The 16,209-nt window shown below is 39.5% G+C and overlaps 1 protein-coding gene and 1 long non-coding RNA gene across 3 annotated transcripts in view; one reads left to right on the forward strand and one right to left on the reverse strand.

Annotated features, from left to right (window-relative positions):
* BNC2 (basonuclin zinc finger protein 2) overlaps positions 1-16,209 on the reverse strand; it is a 450,738-nt gene that overhangs the window by 433,446 nt on the left and 1,083 nt on the right. The window lies entirely within an intron of this gene.
* The window catches only part of LOC143841177 (uncharacterized), a 63,899-nt gene continuing 53,787 nt past the window's right edge, over positions 6,098-16,209 (forward strand). The window contains exon 1 of the long non-coding RNA XR_013232609.1: positions 6,098-6,788. This is a non-coding gene — a long non-coding RNA (uncharacterized LOC143841177). The remainder of the gene's footprint in view (positions 6,789-16,209) is intronic.

A 16,209-nucleotide genomic window follows, 5' to 3' on the forward strand; every position in this document is an offset into this window, starting at 1 on the left:
CTTCAGGAAGTTAAGCAGGGTTGGCCCTCAGATGGGAAACCATCAAAGAGTCCAGGGTCACTACTACCTTGAGGCAGGCAAAGGCAAGCTACCTTGTAACATCTCTTGCTAGGAAAACAAAGCCATGACAGGAAGAATCAGAATGCAACCCCCATACTGCCCCAAAATTCTTCACCACCCCCTGGATCCTCACCACCCCCGAGGGGGGGTGAACGGCCCACTTTGGGAACCCCTATTCTAAGCTTCAATGGACTAGCACTGCAATCCTAAAAAGCTATACTTCTAAAGACAGTTAAAGTCAATGTGTTTAGAGGAGTGTAACACGACTTGGGATTGCACTGCAAACTATTCAGAGATCATTATCTTTGATACTTTTTTTTAGACACCAGAGATTGTCTGCTGAAGTTTTTTTCAAGGACAGTCCACTATAACTCGACAGCATCTCTAATATAGGAACCACCAACTTAATTTCCCAGAATGACACAAATGGCAAAGATTTATTTGTTAGATACTGCTTTCTCAGCTATTACTCCTCTTTACAGTGTTTGCATTTACAATAATAGCCTTTATTGCAAAGATGTCTAAAGGGGTTTACTTGTATCAGAATGAAATGACATATTAAATATTCAACAGTGCCAAGAACCCTGTGCAGTGCAAGCCACAGCATCAAAGCACAAGAGGAATATGGAAGCAAGTTGCCCATCCTGGTTCTCTCTCAAAGAAGAGAAGGCTCGGTATGCACTACAGTTGAGATCAAATTCCCCCCAAATTATCTTGAGGATAGGAAATAAACCAGCATAATAGTTTCCCTGATAGTTCTATACCTACTTTCACACACTGTATTTCAGTAACAGAGTTGGTCAGTTTAATACCAGACTTTTTTAACAAACATTTCTGACATAAACACTCCTAACCAAACGAGAGAAAATATATTATAGCTAGGGACCCAACAGAATTCTTGTATATGCTTTGGACAGTTTTCACTTTTCTCTTTTCTGATGCTTTTTGAGTCATACTGTAACACTGGTAGATATGGCCACTTAAAAAGAAAGTAAGCATTTTGTAAAAGACAGATCATACAAAAATTTTAAACATATTTATTCTAATTTAATTTGACTACTGTCTTACTGTTGTTGGAGTGTCACTAAGGCTTAGTCTCCAAAGTTATTTATTTAGAAAAATTTCATGTGCCTCTCCTCGAACTTACCCCAGGCAGCTTACAAAATAAAAACCAAACAAAACAAATGCTAGTCTTTTTCTTCCATTGCAAACATAAGCATTGACCTCAGCATATTTAGAAAAGTGTGTTTAGGATTAAACTATTATTTAGCTAGATAAATCATGAATAACATTATATTTTACACCCCAAATATACAACAATTCCAATACAAGTATAAATTATGTCTAGTTGCATCCCTTGCAAATGGCATAGATTTCCCCTTCAAACTGTATGGAGCAGGTTATCTCGGCAGCTGTAAATGTTTTGAAGCAAAAGAAATCTATAGGCAATCCATTTATGCATGCAGTAGTATGTGTGAAAAGGATCTAGGAGTCTTAGTAGACCATACACTGAACAAGAATCAGCAATGTGACTGGGTGGCTAAAAAGGCAAATGGGATTTGGGGCTGTATCGAAAGGAGTATAGTGTCCAGGTCAAACAAGATGATGGTACCAATTTGCTCTGCTTTGTGTTCAGTTTTAGGCACGATGATTAAAGAGGGATGTAGACAAACTAGAGTGAGTCCAGAGGATGGCAATGAAAATGATGAGGGGTCTACAGACGAATACATATGAGGAAAGGTTGAGGGAGCTTGCTATGTTTAGCCTGGAGAGAAGACAACTAAGAGGTGATATGATAGCCATCTTCAAGCCATCTTCAAGTACTTGAAGGGCTATCACAAACAGGATGGAGCAGAGTTATTTTCTGTTGCCCCAGAGGGTTGGACCAGAACCAATCAGATGAAATTAATTTCAGCTTAATATTCGGAAGAAATTCCTGACAGTTAAGAGTAGTTCCTCAGTGGAACAGGCTTCCTCAGGAGGTGGTAGAATCTCCTTCTGGATTTGGGGGGGGGGGGAGCATCATCTGGGCACAGAATTGGGGTCACTGTGGGTGGGCAGGTAGTCATGAATTTCCTGCATTCTGCAGAGGGTGGGACTAGATGATGCTGGAGGTACCTTCCTAGTCTAAGATTCTATATGATTCAAATAGCCAGGGCTGCATATATTCAACTATGAAATAATTAAAATGAAAATCAGTCAGCTATTTGGGAGGAGTGACCATAACATTTTTTGTCCTGACCCTCCTTCAATTAGCTCAGAGTAGAGAACATGACTCTCCCCTCTTCATTTTATCATCACATCAACTCCATTAGTTATGTTAAACTTGTAACATGCAACTGACCCAAGACAGCTGAACAATCTTCACAGCATTATGGGGATTGCGATTTGGGTCTCCCAGATCCTGCCAACTGCAACTCAGGGGTTCCCAAATCTGTGAATACTCTTCAGAATGTTAAGAATGAGTTCTGGGTGATAACACAAAATGGCTGCCTGAGGGTCAATCACAAAATGCTGCAATGTTCCAAGCCAAGCAGCCTCCTGATCTGGAGGACCATAAGGTTTGTTTCCAAATGAGTTCTTCCTGTAGGCACAAAAATGTTCGTTCCTGGGCTTTTCTGAAACACTTCCTCCTCCAAGAAAAAGAAGGAAAGTTAAGATGTCACTTGTAGCATTTCCACACGTTCATTTCATGCATGCAACTGCTAAATTTCAATAGCTGAATAACGAACCGATGAACGTACCACATACTCTATACTGCTCCTGGAGTACTGCATGGAGATTTCATTTTTAAAAATGTTGACAAAACTGAGAGGGTGCAGAGAAAAGTGACAAGGTTGATCCCTATAGAAAAAGGCTGAGGGACTCTCTTCAGCCTAGAGAAAAGGAGGTTGAGAGGAGACATGATTGCTTTCTTTAAGTATTTGAAAGATTGTCACTAGAAGGAGAGCAGGAGCGGTTCCTGTTGGCAGCAGGGGATAGGAAAAGCTGTAATGGGCTTAAACTATGTTTAGACTGGTACCAGATAGATATGGGGGGGGGGAGATTCAAAGTAGTTCAGTGGTAGAGTAGGCTGCCTATGCAGTTGGTAAGCTCTCTCAATGGCTGGACAGATACTTATCATGGATGCTTTAGGCTGATTCTGTATTGTGGGTTGTACTAGGTGACCTGTATAGCCTGTCTAATTCCATGATTCCATAACAGTTAGGTATGAATCAACCTTATGCTTCTATTAAGTCAACTCCATAACATAAACCAATTGGTCAGCTGTGATCATATAAATGTGTATCAAATGCCCACCAAATTTTCAGGTTACTAGTTCTTCTTGTTATGCACACATGTATCATCATAATGAGCCAGTTTTTCTTTTTTGGGAGTGCGAGGGAATTCCTGTAAGCTAAGATTAACAAGGATCAAAACTAAGTCATTCTAACCCCACTGCATAACAATATTAAAAAGACTAAATTTCCCTTTTGCAGGTATAAGTGGCCAACCAACATGTCCACTCAACCATTGTAATTCTCCATCCAGATGATGTCTGATGAAGTACATTAATACTTTCTCTGGAGACATCATTACTATGAAGGAGACTAGTGTTTGGGTTTTTACATCAGTAACCATGGGAGAGGACAGTAATGATTACAGCATTTCAGAGATGACTCTCACCAAGCCCATGTTTTGCTTCACAGGCTGAGAAAACCTGTACTTCATATGCCTTCCAAAACACTACTGGTTGTGAACACTTTCATACTGTTTTGAAACTACAAGCACTTCATTAACTTCTTAATGTTCAAAGATAATCATCAGAACAACACAGCAGCAAAAGGCATCAAGGAACTAATTAGATGTTTTATTACTTTTTAATCAGCTCCATGTAAATATTGGCAAATATTGATAGATTTTATAAGACTAATATAGTGTAATGTAGTGCTTTTGTATAAAGAGAAATAATAGAAATTTTGCTTAATAGAACTGGCATGTCTTCCAAATAAAACAAGGTGAAGTCTGCAACAGTCTATCAAAAAGAACTTTAAAAGCAATTAGTTAAGACAGCGTTAAGTGCAGGCTTCTTAACAATTGTAAGTTTCAGAGCACCAGACATTTCCCTTACCAGAGTGAAATGAAACCCTCAGTTGTTTTATTTGCTTCTTTAAATCATATAATTCAATATCTTTTTTTTAAGGCCAAATAAAGTTGAATATTTTTTAAAGATAAACAAAACTCAGCAGTTTTCCAAGCTAAACAATCTATTCATCAGAATTTTCACATTAAACAAAACGGTTTGGAACTTAAGTAGTGCTTCTATTTTTTATTTGTTAATTAGAGATGCTTGCATTAACCTAGTAGTGATAATGAAATGTTTCATACAACGTTTATATTGTTATACTTGTTCTCACTCATGTCTTTATTCTTTTCTTTTCAATTTTACTATTTTATGCTTTTATAATGTGATTAGCTAATGCAATTTTGAAGCAATTACCAATTAATAATTTCTGCTGTAAACCTGGCTTTTCTTTTTACACATGAATAACTGAAAGACAGCTTAAGATGATGCAACAAAAAGATGACTGCTTTGTATATAATTACCCAAAGTTCTTGACTATATCAATTGTGTTTTGCTTGTGCCTTTTTTTTACATTTTAAAGCACAGAAAAATTGTTTCCTTTTCCTTTTTTAAAAAATTAAAATGGAATGAAAGAAAACACCACAACAATGCCTCAGTTCAGAAACTCAAAATAGTAAAAAGGTAAAGGTATCCCCTGTGCAAGCACTGGGTCATGTCTGACCTTTGGGGTGACGCCCTCTAGCGTTTTCATGGCAGACTCAATACGGGGTGGTTTGCCAGTGCCTTCCCCAGTCATTACCATTTACCCCCCAGCAAGCTGGGTACTCATTTTACCGACCTCGGAAGGATGGAAGGCTGAGTCAACCTTGAGCTGGCTGCTGGGATTGAACTCCCAGCCTCATGGGCAGAATTTTCAGACTGCATGTCTGCTGCCTTAACACTCTGCGCCACAAGAGGCTCTAGTAAAAAGGCACGAGACCAAACATTCCTTAACATTTCAGACTTTATGCCTCCATATCTATTTATGGATGTATCTTGCTAGCAAACACTATTTTAAACCATAAAATTGTATTTTCCCTATGCTATTTTAAGATTCTGCAGAATTGTTTCACCAGTATCTGGTATGCAATGAACATAACCTCTTCTCCCAGGTAATTCCAATGTTCCATCTAACCTTCCAGGTACAGCAGCAAATTTATATATATATTACATAATGCGGAGTGTCCCAGTATTGAAACTGCATGTATACACAGACAGTAGGAAGATGTTTAAGAACAACTTTGTACTAGCTCAGTGGGGTTCTGGACTTTTCCTCCTCCATTCCAAGAATTCTGCCTGGGTCAAAAGACTCCACCCTTGGCTCACAGCCTGTGACTCCGAGCGATCTGGCCCAAGGGATTCAGAACCATCTCAGGAGATAAAGTTGTATTGTATTTGGGAGGGGAGGTCTATTTGGGAGAGGAGGTTGTCTTTCTGTCTCTTTGTAAACTGCTGTAAATCTCTAGTGGGGTGATAACAATAAGAGTTGGTTCTTATATGCCACTTTTCTCTAACAGAAGGGGGCTCAAATCTGCTTATAATCCACTTTCCCTTTCCTCTCCCAACAACAGTCACCCTGAGAGAACCCTGATGTTACTGCTCTGTCATAACAGCTTTATCAGTGCTGTGGCGAGTTCAAGGTCACCCAGCTGGTTGTATGTGAGAGAGCAGAGAATTAAACTCAGCTCGCCAGATCAAAAGTTGGGGCTCCTAGCCACTACACCAAGCTGCCTCTTGGAGGACTGGAAAACCTAACTTAATGAAATTAACGTATTAGAGCATTGTAGCATTAGAACAAGCTTTCTCAACCAGGGTTTCATAAAACCCTGGAGTTTGACAGCCCTGGAAGGGTTTACCGAATGGGCATGAGTTATTTTTGGTTTTAAAATTTGTTAAACATTTATTGGGTGATATGACCATATATGGTCAATGTCAACCTGCTGCCCCTCTCAAAATGGACAATGATGAGCCTGGAGGGGGTGGGAAGTGGAGAGGCACTAGGTGAGTGTGTAGACAGCTATGTTTCCAACCGTATTCTGCACGACTACAATACTTCTGGGGTTTCTTGAAGCCGAAAGAATGTTTCAGGGCTTTCTCAATGGTAAAAAAGTTGAGAAAGGCTGCATTAGAGTAAGTACTTTGACTGAGGTCCAAGTATACCTATTCCTCTCCAGAGTCATGGCCTGAAAAAAATAGTTCTGCAACAAATTTATAAACCTATGAAACAGTGTGGGAAAAGTGGCTTAGAAAGTCTTTAAAATTATTTTCTCCTAGTGCAGATACTAAAATCCAGGAATCAACCCAGCACCATTGAATAGTAGGTTAAGCAGGCTCAGGATGCTGAGTAGTTCTTCACATAATTAACTGTCATAGGATGTGATGATAGCCAAAGGCTTACATGTCTTTAAAAGGAGATCAGACAAATTCATGTTCTGCTAACAGCGGAGTCTTCCTCTAACAGAAGCAGCCTTCCCCCAGTGCAAAGAGCCTCGACTGGATGAAAGAGGCACGTTCCAACAGAGTGCATCTGAAGCATGACTTCAGATTCTACCCATGGAGGACAAGTCTCCCAATTAACTATGCTACCTAAATGGAACCTTTGGTCTCTGTTTCAGGAGAAAAGGTAGGGTAACAATACTTGAAATATAAATACACAAAATGTAAATAAGTTTTCTGATTATCTGGTGCTGGGGGAAGGACGGTTCTTATTCTTGTCCCATTTGCACACCTTACATAAGAATAGTTGTCTCTGTTATAATATAGATCCTAGACTATATGGGCATTTGGTTTTATCCACTTGTTAGCACAAAAGGATAGATATATCATTACATGCACTCTCTACTACAGGGGCTGATAACATGCATGATTTTTGGTTCTTAACAGTAACCTGGGATGCCTCCAATGGCTAAGGGTCAAATAAACCTTTAAGGGGGGGGGGGAAGAGAAGCAAATAAATGCAGTGTTTAGAACCAGTCATATCAGCAGTCCTGTCAATTTTTAAACACAGAGTTCATTCTTTTTATCCTTGACAAAATATGTTTTACAGGATAACAAGAAATATATTCAATTTTGCCAGGTTTTTTCTTTAAGTCAATACTTTTGACACTTGCAGATAGCATTTAGTTTTTGTTTTGTTCCTGTAACAGAAACTTAAATGAAAGTAACATGATTGACAAGTACCTCACAGGCAAACCCTGGCAAGACTTAATTCAAGACTATCTCATTTGGCTCCTTAAGCAGAATTCCTTCCCAACGGTTTGTCTTTGCAGTAACTCCCACAAAACTCATTACTGCCAGCCTTGGTCTATCCTTCAACTTGCGCATTTATCTACGGACTGCATTATCAACATGTGGCACATGTCCTTGACATGCACAGAAGAGCTGCACCCCAGGACAGCAGCACGCATGACAATAGTGTTGACTCTTACTCCATTATGGTTGCTGGGATGTAACCGAGAAATCTAATAACTGTGACAGTAGGCCTTTAGGTTTTGCCTTGCTTTTCCAGACAGTGAAGCTGCACAGACACTAATGAAAGGTTAAATGAATAGGAATAACTGACAAGAAGTACAATGAAGAAGGAGCTTGGTAATCTACAGACACTGAGCAGAGATCTTTGGCTCAAGCAGAGAAAGGACAGCACATCAGCAAGTCACAATATTTAAAACAGCTTGCTATACACAGAGGCTTTTGTGTCTGGGTACATGTCTGGCTCTGGAAGAAAAAAAGATACTGAAAAGGAATTCCAGCATGGGGCACTTTGGCAAATGTAAGGTCACAAAAAGGGAAAAATGTTTTCTATGCACTGTTACATCTTTGTACAGAACGTTAAAAAGCAGCTATTAAAAAGACACATGAATCACAAGTTTAGGACAATAAGACCTGCTTGACAATTATTCCACAGTTGCAACAGTGTCATTCAGTAGTATTCCAACTGATAACACTAACGCACATGCATCCGTTTTAGAACAAACAAACAATTAATTGGCAAAAATTTGTGTCATTCTTCTTCTTGGGCCCCATCAACTTTATTGGCATGAATGACTGTGCAGCAAAGTCCTCCAAAGGTTCACTAGACTTTAGAACTCCATCAGACCACTGTGAATTTAAATAAATCAATACTTTTTTGCACTTTTCTCATAATTTAACTTTGTAATTTATTTTGATGGTATTAGTAACATTTTATTAGTAACATTTTATTTTCAAAAACAAATTACAGTACCACAGGTTCCTCATATAACAGGGCTAAAAGAACTAATATCTAACAGTAAAGTTGCTGGCCCCCATGCAGATGATGAAAGCAACCGAATTAGGCCACCCACCTACAAGGTTGGGGTCTCTGGCTCCTTAGGGATTCCTCAGGTATGTAGAAAAATATTACAAAGGAACAAGAAGCCTCAAAAACTGGCCTGAGCAGGACTAAATATCTTCCAGAAGAGAGAGAATGTTGACAGCAGATGAGAGTAAGTTAAGGGGGAAAGGAGGGAATAAGAAACCATCCTGCATAAACTCCTGGGAGCTGACAGAATCCTGGAAGGAGAGGTATGTGAGAAGAGATTTCCAAATTGTCTTCCCTTCCCCTGACTCTCTGCTTGTTTGAACTGATAATGAAGTATTTTTTTAAATTAATGCAACAAAAGCACTCAAGAACAAGCAAAAAAGGGGAAAATCGTGTAGGAATACAGGTAAGTATATATAGGAGGATCAAAACCTTTTTATTTTAGCTTTAATGATCTGATTGTAAACATGGGTACTAAAGCATATGACTTATACAGAGTCAAGAACATCGTTTCACCAGATTCAGAAGTATCTAATCCAACTAGTGATGGGTCTCCAGCTCTCAAAAAGGAAAGATCTTTCCACTATTCTTTCCTTTCCAGCAGCCTGAAATCTGTCCACTAGCGAGGCTGTCCTGGGACCTTCAGCATGCTAAGCACATTGCTTGCCACTGAGCCGCACATTCTCCTCATGAGCTGTGTTCTTCCCAGAGGTAATATTGATTTCAGAGGTCCCTGAGCATGGTCCAAGAGCAACCTTACTCCTTGCTGAAGCTAAGCAGGGTTAGGTTTAATCAATGATTGGATGAGAAGCAGCCACCCCCTTGAGTTTCAGAGAAGAAAAGCTCCTTTTCAAATCAGCACAATTAAGCTTATTAACAGCTACAAGGCTATTATAGCAAAAATGTTTGTCTTGCAACAAGTGCATCTATATTGTAAATTTCATTCAAACCAGTGGATTATTCTTCTAAGCAAAAGACAGAGCTTTTTGCCTACTAAGTGCATCCACAGGACTCCTGTAGTCTGGCATTCAGCACTGAAGTAGAGATATCCTGCACAAAGAAGCAAAGGGCTAAATTGTCTCTACATACAAAAGTTCTGGTTGAGCAGAGGAACTTGCCCAAGGAGCCTTTAAGAATCATTTTAATGCAGTCTGGGACAACCAAGTGGGTAGAGCATTTTTCTTAAGAGAAAACATTAGAGTTTGGGACTTTTCATATTATCATTTTAGAAAAGAGATGACTAAAGTGAAACATGACAGGGACTTACAAAATTATGCAATTAGAAGGGTGGACAGAGAATCCTTAATGAAATTAATGGGCAGTAGACTCAGGATAGACAAAAGAAGACTTCTCTGCACAATTTGTGAATAAAATGAATTCACTGCTGGAGGAATCAGTGATGGTCACAGCTTTAAAAGAGAATTGGACAGATTCATGGAGGAGAGGAGATTCATCAATGACCACTGGCCATAATGACATTCAGAGGTGGTGAACCACTCAGTACCAGTGCCAGGAGGCAACATCAGGATAAGACCACAGCCTCTGTGTGAGATGGGATGCCAGACTACATGGCACATGGGTCTGATCCAGCAGGGCTATTCTTACGTATTCATTTGGTTCCCAAAAGCACAGAGTTAGGTCCGACATAATAAAAAGGATGTGCTCAACTGCCTTTGAATGAAAAAAACTTCCATAAATAATTTTAATTTTCAAACTTCACATGTAGAAACCCTCAGGCTATGGTTGCCAACCTTCAGGTTGTAGCTGGAGATCGCTATTGCAACTGTTCTCCTGGTGATAGAGATCAGTTCACCCAGAGAAAATGGCATTATACCACATTGAAACTCCTCCTCTCTCCAAACCCTGGCCTCCACAAGTCCCAAGCCCCCCAAATCTCCAGGTATTACTCAACCCAGAGCTGGCAACCCTACCTCAGGCATGTTAAAATAGCCCTTTCAAATCCAGTAAAAAGCCCACTCAAAACATGAGCACATATTTTGACTGAAGGCACCAGGCTCAATCTCTGCACTTAAAACAAGGGGTAACTTGGGTGGAAGCCTAGGATAAAGCTCTGCCTGGAACCATGGAAGAGCTGTTGCCAATCTGAACAGATACTAGGCTAAATGGATCAGTGGTCTTACTCAGCAGGAAGGCAATTCATATGCTTGTATAACCCAGTTAAAACAAGAGCAACACAACGGGAAATCTCCTGGAAAACAAAAGATTGTTGTTTTTTAAAAGGAGCCTTGCAGGGGGGTAGGGAGATATTGCATGTTGTATCCTTGCTCATTTTCAAATTTGCAGCTTTCTAACACACAGAGTCAGTGTGAAGTAACTATTGGAGTATTTGACTAAGATATGCGAGACATAGGATCATATCCCCTCTTTGCCATGAAAACTTGCTCAGTAACCTTGGTCCAATCATATACCTTTAGGCTCATCACCCTCGCAGGGTTGTTGAGAGGATGAAATGGAAGACGAGAGAACAATGCAAGCCACTTTGGCTCCCCAATTAGGATAAATATAAGGCATAAAAGAAGAACATTTACATTTATATGTGCAGGATTTTTTTTTTAAATAAAGAAGAATTTAGTGATATGAGTCTCACTGGCAGCCTGAAGTGATACCACCTGGACACAGGTTTACTAGTCCATGAGGCCTGATCTACAAGAGATAAAGGAACAATTCAGGCATCTTCACGTTCTTCAGTAGAAATCTGCCTAAGATGTAGAATAAGTGTAGAACTATGATATAAGATGTATGAATATATACATCAACAATATGTAAATTGATGATCTGGATTAACATAAAATGTGAAGACAAACCCTCAGTATTTTGCTAAATGGAAAGCACTATGGGCACAATCCAAGAAAAGAGCGCCATCTTGGTGTAGTGGTTAGGAGTGCAGACTTCTAATTTGGTGAGCAGGGTTTGATTCTGCACTCCCCCACATGCAACCAACTGGGTAACCTTGGACTCACCACAGCGCTGATAAAGCTGTTCTGACTGAGCAGTGATATCAGGGCTCTCTCACCCACTTCACATGGTGTCTGTTATGGGGAGAGGAAAGGGAAGGCATTTGTAAGCTGCTTTGAGACTCCTCCTGGAAGAGAAAAGTAGCATATAAGAACTTTCTTCAAAAGTTAGCTCTCATTAATGCTGCTTTCCCATGCATACATTCCTTAGGGGAATACTTTCAGTCGGATTGACAGAGCAATCCTGGGCAGTTATTCCATTATAAATCCATTGATTTCAGTGAAGTTAGAAAGATATTCTGCACAGACATAACTTGCTCTACAGATCATGCTCAATTTTTTTATACTGGACCGAATCAGTGATTCTTAGAATGAGGTTAGGACTTAAAAGTGTGTTATAATGCAGGTGAAGTCCAGGATAGAAAAGGAGAAACAAACTAATCTAAGACACTAAGACATATGATGATAAATTTGGGGTTGCCTCTACATAACATGCAAAATGCCCAAGAAATGCAGTCTGGTGTTCAGTTAGTAAAGGTGAAAAATAAATTATATAAGATTTCTGCATTCTCTATTGGTGAGTTACTTTACATGTGAGTGACCGTTTATGCACTGGGCACTTCACTGCCTAGGCTCTCGTGCCGGAGCACAAATCGGGGGCGCATGAAGCGCACTGGGCCAAATGCTCTCCCGTGTGGGTGCAGGAAGAGGTGGGGCAACCTGCCACGACTAAAACTCCAACCTACAGCCCAGCATGAAACCTCCAGCGCGTAAACGGTCAATAACTTCAACAAATAGGATTCATCTCAAACGTCTGAGAACCACTGGATTAATTAAAGCTAGTTGAACTAAGTGGAACGCTTCATACATTTGATGAAATGGGCTCTGACTCACAAACACATATGCTACAACACATGCATATGTAATTAACAGCAGACCAACACGGATATCCCACTGGAATAAGTAAATGAAGTACAAATCTTTGCATATAGTTTCCTAGTTTATCAATGCCCCACATATATACAACCAAGTGGACAAGATAGGTTCTTAACAAAGAAGTACTTTACCTAGTAATGTTTATTTCAAGAATGCTGATTAAGGATTTGGACAGTTTGCACATGCTACATATAAAATGTATGCTTCAGAAGCATCTGAATGAATGAAAAGAGTTTTGCTAGTAAAGCTTTAATGTGTTTTTTAAAACTATCTTTTTAATCCCAAGCATAGTGCTTTGAAAATCAAAAACAAATGCTGTCATTCGAGTTTAACATTTTACGTATACATAAGTATCATATATAATGCATCGTACCATTATCCCACAGAAATCAGAGCTATTATGAATACAGAATTCATGGATATATGAAAAAAGTTTGGCACAGGTAACAAAATCATGATGCTGCATTTTTAGAAAGAGATTTAACCAATCATCTTCACATATAGAGATTTTGTTTTATAAACATACAGATAGTGAGAAAGAGCAAGGGCGTAATGTCTCTTTCAAGCAATGTGTTCTTGCTTTTAAGTCAGCAATGTTTCCTGTGCTAAAACTAAGAGAGATGTGGGTGATAAATGAGAACATCTGCTATAGGTAAATATTATTTATTGTACTTCTTTTTAAAATCTGAGATAAGCACTTTCAATTTGCACAAAATCCTGTTTTGAAACCCTAGGCTGTCAATGGGAAAGTCAAATACATTTCTTAAGTTAGTTATTGAAGAGTAATCCTAAAGCAAGCTTAACTTGAAAATAAGTTCAGCTGCAGTCAAAAAGGACACATGGTTGCAACTAGATATGTTCAAGACCACTGTATAATACAAACAGAAAACACATAAATAATGCACATTTTAGGAATACTTTGATATTTAAAACACCGAGGAGAAGAAGATTTAGATAAGTTCAGAACTGCTGTTAGTGATGTTTCCAGCAAAACAGTTTTTACGCAAGAGTATTTATAAAGACTTTTTCTTGTTCAATCTCACACGTATTCTGGTACTGGATACAATGGAATTACAATTATTTAGCAGGCTATAAATAATGTATCTGGCATGCGCAATTGATATTTAGCATGTCTTACTAGAACTGTAAAAGGCTCATTATAGATCAGCAAATCATTTCTAACAAGCAAGTTCAGCTGTGAAATACCAAAGGAAGCCCTTACTATACACCGTTGAGCCGTTTGCTTTTTAAAGAGAAATTTTTATGTTTAATACAGTGATAAGCAGACCATCCTGAAAGATGTTTTAAAGAAAAGCACACACTCTCAAATCACCAATACTTTAAGAAAGTTCTTCTTTTTCTAAAACTAATCAGTAAGAACAAAAGAATATTCCTTCTTGGTCCCTGAGGGGGGGGGGGTATCCAGTTTCATCTTTTCAGAGCAGCTGTATTATCCAACTCAAGTCGCGCTGCTCATTTCTGTCTCGTAATAACTTACATAGCACACACACACACTGCTGAAATACAGGGGCAGAATACAAGAAAATATCAATTTGGGGAGGGGCAAGATCAAATGTGGAGATAAGCAGACCAATTCTTCCTTAACTGTTGCTTCCTTGGGGTGCCACACTCTACCTGTCCAGGAGCTTACTGAACTGAGTCACCCTGTATCTGTACTGGGACTCAGGGCCCCAAGTGAATCATTCCCTGTGGTTGACAAGTTTAACATAGGGACTGTGGCTGGAACATGCAAAGTTTTTTTCCCCCTTCTCTCTCCCCCTCCCCCATCTTCTAAATCAAGCAAAAAGACAAGACAGCACTGACTGGTGGCACGGCAAGATGAAATGAGAGGTCTGGGCCAGTCTTGGAACTGTGCAGATAAAAGTAATCAAATGACACTCCTGGAATGCAAATTGGCATTCTTGGGCTGCAGCAATTGCACAACCCTGAAACATCCCCGACAGCAACCAAGATGAAGACAAAATGTTACATTAAAAAGTACAAAACTTAAAAAAAAATCACTTGAAAATTCAAACTGTTAACACCCACATCTTGTCATATAGAGTTGTACACCCTGTGACTGCTTTGCTTCATTTAACTGCATAACCAGGTCTGTCAGATACTTACACGAAACCTTGATCACCATTTACTTGTAAAAATGGAAAACATTCAGGCCAGTGGAAATAAACACATGTGCCTGCTATACTTCCCCTGACATAAATATTTTAAAGCAGCTATTTTCCAAAGCATGCATTTTTGTTTTAAAAAACAACAACACAGAGCTGTGCTTTTGTATTTGGACCAGCTCGAGAACTGGATCAAGCGCATCAAACCACGCATGAATACCGAGTTTCCATTCACACTGTAAGTTACCAATATACTGTCTGAATTCTAACTTTGTAACTTCTCAGAACTTTCACAAGCCCGCTATAAACAGTCAGAAGCTAAAAGAACATGTAAAAATGCACTCTTTTGCAATCTTATTTAAGTTTCAGGCTAAAGTGTCCTGAAAAGTTTAAGGACAAGCCAAGTCCCATGCTTTCTTGCAGGGGCCTGGTATTCTTCAGAAGATCAGCAGATCAGGCAGCCTTATTAAATATTACTGTTTAAATGAGCTTAATTATTAAAATGCAAGTGCCTTTCTTCCCCATTTTTAAATGGCAAAAAAAAAATCATTTTCAAGAGTAATTACTGACCATGTAAGATAAGCAAGGATAGGGATGATACGTGAAAAGATTTTATAAGGAGATGATGCAGAAAAATAATCCCTTCTCCTGTCTCTTAACATTTCGCAGGGAAAACTTGTTCCGGGTTTAAGAAGAGATCTATAATGTTTTGCAGTGACTTTAAAGCTTCAAGCAATGTTAACTGTTAAGGAGGCACAATTTTTTTTAAGACACTTTAATCCTGGGTCTACTTAGATTATGGCATGATGTGCTTTGTGCATCAATTTTACAACAGCTTGACTCTAGGGTAAATGAGAAGCATCGTAAATTGCAGGCTGCTTTCAAAGCCACTTTAATTTCTGTCAGTGTTACTGTAACCACAGTCCTTGAGTGTAAGATGCTCCCCTCCTTTACCCACCCACCCATCTCCCCTCTTTATTGTTGCCTGCATTTGACAGTCACATCTCCACCACTTGAACAGTGGCTTTGATCACTGGAACAAGACATGTCACTTTGTAGATGGGAGAAGAAGAAAAAAAATACACACACAAGATCCCCTCTGTATTTTCACTAAATACATTCTAATTACAGAAACAGTATGTAGAGCATCCAATCCCCAAGTGGCCTTAGGATAAGCAACATGCAGGGGTTAAAGAGCACTTTAAAAAGCAAGGCAGCGGTCCAAGAAGAATTCACACATAGCTCTCTACGAAGGCTGGCCAAAACCTCATCTCCCCACTCGCTGAACCAATTGGCTCATATAAACTGCAAGGCGAAATGTAACGTCTATAGCTGTAGCTCTGTGTCTTCAAAGGTGGCTGTTACTGAGTCCGCATCAGACCTCAGCAAAAAGACCTGAGTAGAGTATAACCCAAGGCTCTTTGGATATCGTCGCCCCCCCCCAAAAAACAAAAACAAAAAAACAGTGAGAGTTTTCAGGCATCAAAAGATTTTGCAAAGTGCTGGAGAAAGACTAACTCCCTCCCGCCTTCCCGTTTCATTCACACACACGAACCCCCCCCCCCCAATCACGTGGCGATCGCTTGCCAGTGTGGAGATTGGCAACCTTTCTTCTTTCAAATGTCGCCTGCCTGCGCTCTTCAGCCTCTCTAGCCCCCTCCCCGCACAAACACACACAAAAGTTTTGCTAGCAATCGCTGCCTGGAGAGGTGCAAACTGCAAAAAGCA

This window comes from Paroedura picta, chromosome 7 (genome assembly GCF_049243985.1).
Source record: "Paroedura picta isolate Pp20150507F chromosome 7, Ppicta_v3.0, whole genome shotgun sequence".
NCBI classification, from domain to species: domain Eukaryota; kingdom Metazoa; phylum Chordata; class Lepidosauria; order Squamata; family Gekkonidae; genus Paroedura; species Paroedura picta.